Source organism: Chroicocephalus ridibundus, chromosome Z (assembly GCF_963924245.1).
Source record: "Chroicocephalus ridibundus chromosome Z, bChrRid1.1, whole genome shotgun sequence".
NCBI lineage: Eukaryota > Metazoa > Chordata > Aves > Charadriiformes > Laridae > Chroicocephalus > Chroicocephalus ridibundus.
Window position 1 is genome coordinate 64,461,739 of NC_086316.1, and position 6,000 is coordinate 64,467,738.

The following is a 6,000-nucleotide window of genomic DNA, read 5'->3' on the forward strand; positions in this document are numbered from 1 at the left end:
AGATGCATTCTTCCTGCTCCCCAACCTGCCAGCAGCGCTGGGGTCCAAGGAAGGCCACGCTGCTGACAGTATCCATCCATCTTCACCTCATAACTGCCCTGTGCCTCTGCACCAGCTTAAATAAAAAGCAAAACTCACTTCATGTTCCTCATTTCCCTATAATGACTCCTGTACCTCAGGCGAGCCACTTCATTAAACATTGTCTCTCAAGTTTCGCTTCCAAAGGCAGTTCCTGATGTGATGAAGCCACCACCAGTTTTAAAATTGTCCTTCCTGCACAGCTTCCGGTCACCTTGAGCAGCATCACTATAAATACCCCTGAACATACAGCCTCTTCTTCCCAGTAAAGACAGTCTATCAAAAATAATCCCCCAATCCGTGCATCAACGGGGAATACGTAATGATGGCTGACACCCTGCCACCCCCTGCGAGCTGTGCCCTCCCAGCCGGGCTGTCACCCTCCCTGACGCACGTCTCCTCGGCAAGTACGGTAACCCTGTGAAGGCCTGGAGCATAGCAAAACGCCAGAGTCAAGAAATTATGGCTCCCAGTTCCTACAGCCTTTCTATTTATCTATGTACATAGAGAGTGAGCAGCCCTGCAAAGAAGGCCTTGGAGGTAGTGGTGGATGATAAGCTGGGCATCAGCCGGCATTGAGTGCTTGCAGCCCAGAAAGCCAACCGCATCCTGGGCTGCATCAAAAGACGTCTGGCCGGCAGGCCGAGGGAGGTGATTCTGCCCCTCTGCTCTGCTCTCATGAGACCCCACATGGAGTACTGCGTCCACAGCATAAGAAGGACATGGACCTGTTGGAGCGATTCCAGAGGAGGGCCACAAAGATGATCAGAGGGCTGGAGCACTGGTATAAATCACCCTTTTGATGCAGTGTTAAAGAAAAACTAAAAGGGAGAAAGTTTAACACTTATAAAAACTGGGTCTTCCTCTCTTATCACCTTCAGTTTTTACATGAGAAATTTAAGTCTGAATCACATTATTCATGGAAGACATTGCTTACTATGGTTATGGTGGAATTACAATATTAAAGGTATCAAGATATGCCCAGCAAAACTACTTTGGCTTCTTAGTTTAGTCACCGTCCATTTAATTTAGACTACTGACAAACACTGGAAAGAAATATCTCTTTGAAAAAGATCTGATGCATGTAATACCACAAAGAGTCCAGTGCCTTTAAGAAGGCCTCTTCTAATTATAACAGAATTAAAGATGTGGTCTTTTTAACCTATAGATGGTTTTGAAATAAAACCAAAATGCAACCAATGTTTTAGTCTTACGTAAGAATTAGGCAGGGACTACCTTTGAATTAAAAAAACCATTCTTCTACCCACTATAATTCCATGGCATTTCAATGACTTGAACAGAACACTTTATAATGTTCTTTTTACACAAGTTCTACTGCATAGACATACCTTTTACAGTTCAGTTTCGTTTTGGTGAAGTGCCTATGGCAGACTTGGATAGCCATTGCTCGATCTCTGTTTAACTGTTATGATCGATTTGATTAAACTTTTTCTGATGTTTTTATGTAATGTAAAAATAAAAGCATTCAGATTCTAAGATTAGATGCAGAGTAACTGAAATGCATCTCATATGAAATAGTTAAATAAGAAAGGATAAATTATTTTTCATACTATTTTCTCTGTCTATTCCATAAAGGTTAAACTGAAAAATTTGAGGGGTAAATTATATATCATTTTCTGAAAATTATTTAAGTCCTGTCACTGCAGAAATAGATGATTACTTTTACACATAAAACATCCCACTGAGGTAAAGAAGATGTATCTTAGAAACACGTACACAACCATAAATATTTACAAAATCATGTGCTACCCTACAGTAAAATAGAACTTAAATACACATCAATCTGGAGTTAATCCTGAAATCTTTGAAATCCTGTGGCCTTAGTCCAGCAAATAATTTAAGAGTGTTCTAAATTTAAATACAAATTTGAAGGTGATTCATGAAAATAAGACTCAAAGTTATTATTTTGTCTTATGCTCTGTGACAACTTAGAGTTTTGTTATTGTCATAAAGCATACATGGAGTCTTTCAAAGAGCAAGTCATCAATGGCCAGAAAATCACTTATCTGTGCCTAGAAAATGAAAAGCAGTAGCAGTAAATATATTTAAATATTTTAAAAATATGTCAAAGCACATAGTAAGTTTTGTTACACAAATAAAAATCTCTAATAGTTGGGGTTTTTTTTAAGTGAGTGTTTTATCCAAAACTGTACTCTTGAGTACCAGGTCTTTCTTACCTAATATTCTAAACAGATGTCTCTTCACAGTTTTGGTTAACAACACCTATTCAATCCAGCATTAAATAGGAGAACAAAAGTTTTGAGATCCAAAATTTAGTTATAAATTTTGAATTGAGGCACAGGAAAATTTTATTATACAGAGTGTTCCATTTTATTGGCCCCCTAACATAGACTTTCTGTGACCAATTTTTAGAAAGTATGTTTGTGGTTTGCAAAATTCCCAGAGCAGTACATGTCTACTTTTCATATGTCAGTGCATAGTACTCTTGACAATACAGACAAATAATGCAATTTCTGAAGCTTTGGCATTCAGTTCAAAAGTTGGTTGGCTGGTTTTGGATTAGTAAGATATCGAAAAGAGTGGAAAATGATCATGCACCAGTTATGTTTCAATGGTTAGCAGGAATTCTTCAGTTTTCAACAAACTTGCATTTCACACAGATACAATCGTATTAATTGAAATTCTTAATTCTCTGTATTTTGATGTCAAAATCAAGTTATGAATATCAGTCTAACTCCTTGATAACTTAAAAGTCATTTATTAAGTATTTGAACTATTTCACAGCACTAATGAACAAATGCAATGAATCATAGTGCACATTTGTAATCGTATTCTCATATGAAGTATTTTCTTTTTAAAGCTCAACTCAAAAAATATTTTTCTAGTTGCATGAAAGCAACTGGTATAAAATGTGTATGCAGGGAAGTCAACAGTTTGGTTAAAGGAACATGTGGTTGCTTGTAAGATTAAAAGAAAAATCATCAACATATGTATTATATAGAAACAATTTTAAAAAGGAGCCACCATAATACTGTTGCTTCTGAGGTCATCATGAGAACCTGTTGCAGTATACAAAAAAAAAAAGGAAATTAATAATAGATGATTTCCTCCACTTAAGAATCAGTAAATATGCAAGAAGTGCCTGAAGTAGTTTGAGATCCCAGTTGGCCACTTAGAGTGATAGACTCTTCTTGTCCAGTTCAGGATCTTTGTGAACGCAGTAACAGCTGAGCTGTCTCACAAATCCCTTCCTGCTCTTTTTTTCGTTTTAAGCATCTCTTCATCTGTATTGTATTTGTATTTGAAACTACCCCCTGCTGGACACAGCACTTCATGAGTAATGGCACTATACAATAGTATCAGAAAGTGATAAAAAGAGGAGAACCGCCTTACTTATAGAGATAAAATATTTTAATGTATTTCCCACTGCTTTATTAGATATAAAAATCTGATTTTCATGTAACTACCTCTAGATAACAAACTATTGTGATATTCAGAACATTGCATAGCTGCCTTATCTGACAGTCGAAATGTTTTAAACTGGGCACTCAAATCTTCATAACCTTTTGTCTTCCACAAATGCATTCTAGATTCCATTGGGTTAAATGTCTACAGATTCTGCTGGTTGTCTTCAACAAGTGAACTGATGACTCATTTGAGTAACAATGCTTTGGGGATTATGATTAACTAATTACATGTTACAGACAACATAGATGGTTAGGTTTTCTGATTTAAACAAATATATCTAAGCATAATAGCTTTCTCTGTATTAGAGAATGCAGGTACTGAAGCTGTTGCTGCAAAACTCAAAAACACTTGCCATATGTCCACCTTGTTAGAGCTGTCAGTCAGCTACCGATATTCATGGAATCATGAGAATTGGAAGCGTTACGTTGTTCTTCAGCAGTGTTTTGCTCACACAGCACATTGAAGCAAAAGTTTATGATTGCTCTGCTGTTCACCAGTGTCATCCCACTCCTAACACTGCTTTTCTGATCACTTGTCTTTATGCTCCCTAAGAAGGTCAGGTTTTCTAAAAGCCTCTCATCTGCGTGAACAGGGCTAAAGAGATCTGTTTGTATGTTTTTGCAATTCTATCTGCTTTCCTTTTATTACTTACTTTATTTCCATGCAGCTTCTCAAGGTAATTCTAGATCTTGTCTTACAAAAAGCCTTCTAGCAGCACGCATAGAGCCGGTATAAGGGTGCATGGTCAGGCCAAAGACAGTAAGAAAATGTGAGGCTCACTGACCTCTGCTGTTGTGAAGAACATCACTCCACATACAGTAGTTTTTGTACACTTACACTGGTTTGAATTGTCAACGAAAAATGTGGAAAAAAGTAATTATTGAGCAAATGCAAGTGTACAAATAAAATTGTTCTTTCATTTATTGCTTTATTATTCCAGAATAAGCTGCACTCCTAAAGGACTTCTGCATGCAGAAAAGTGGAGCACTGCTAGATACTGGTTAAAGAATCAAAAAGTGAAGAAGAATCACAGAATCACAGAATGGTAGGGGTTGGAAGGGATCTCTGGAGATCATCTAGTCCAACCCCCTGTGCCAGAGCAGGGTCACCTAGAGGTTTGGTGTATGAAAGAGTGAATGAGAGTTTGAATGTATTCTGGTCACTTCAAACCAGAAGGCATGAGAGAAACACAGTATGTTAGGGAAAAGCACACCTCCCTCTCTTGCCATGACCTTCACTCCAGCTCTACATTTGTAGCCACGGTGACAATATCTTTTGTTCTTCCCTCTCAGCTACTTGTGCACATTGGCTGGATTAGTCATAACATGCAGTTAAGGTTAAAATGACAGCCCGGTAAAACTACACTAGTTCAAATGTCACAAAATGGTAGAAGCACTGAAGGATAACAAAGCTGGATATGCTTATTGCAGTAGACAGTGGTGTGGTCATTATGGCTCTGGTACATACACTACTTATACTTTTATTCATTCCATATGCTGCTACTGAGCGTCTGGCCCAAGGCGGCTATGTATCTGGGGTCACATTTCATTATGTTTTCCTATTGATTGTATGAAACACAGACGGAATTCCTGCTAGATAGCAGACTGCTTCAGAAAAACACATGAGCAAAAGCAGATGAACCTCGATCTCTGTCCAAGCCACTTGCTGCCTACAGGTAAGCCCAGAACAACTACACTGTGGATATTTATGTTTAGTCTTCATCCTCCTCTTCTTTCTTTTCTCCCTTCTCTCCGCTCTCCAAAACTTCAAGAGAAATCTCAGAGGGTTTGTGGTAAAACAGTGTTCTAGTCAGACTATTCAGCTGAATGATAAATACACATTTCCTACATCCTTCTGCTATCCTATGTTACTTTTCTGTCAGAAGGAAATATCCTGTATCATATTACCTGTGAAAATAATTTTAGCATGAATGCATCTGCCTTGTAGCTTAATCTAATAATTACATCCTGTCTGTGCCCCATCAGTAAGGCTTCTGCAGCAAGTCATGTAGACATAATCTGCCTTGTAAAAACGGAATGTTTTCTTTACTTGTTCTCAGAAGTTACCCTGTAGCTTTCTATATATTTCTGCATCATTAGAGCACAATATTAGCAAAACCAGATAGTCATACCTGAGGTATTTTTGTCTTAATACACAATGTTTTAGCACATTTTTGTGTTGAAATTTAAATTCATATGGATTGTCAACGTGCTTGTTTATGATTTTACTCCTTTTTAATGCCCTTTCGTAAATCCAGTATAACATCTGTGTAATTAGCTGAAACTACATTGCGTAATACTATGACAACGCCCAAACAGGCACTGGGCTTGGTATTGTGCCCAGAGGACAGGGAACTCTGTCCTGAATATGCCTGTTCCTCAACATACACCAGCGAGGTGAATAAAAATACCAAAAGAGCTACTTGCAGTTTCTCAGTCATAAGGCAGTCAGGACCTAAATTCAAGCTAAAAG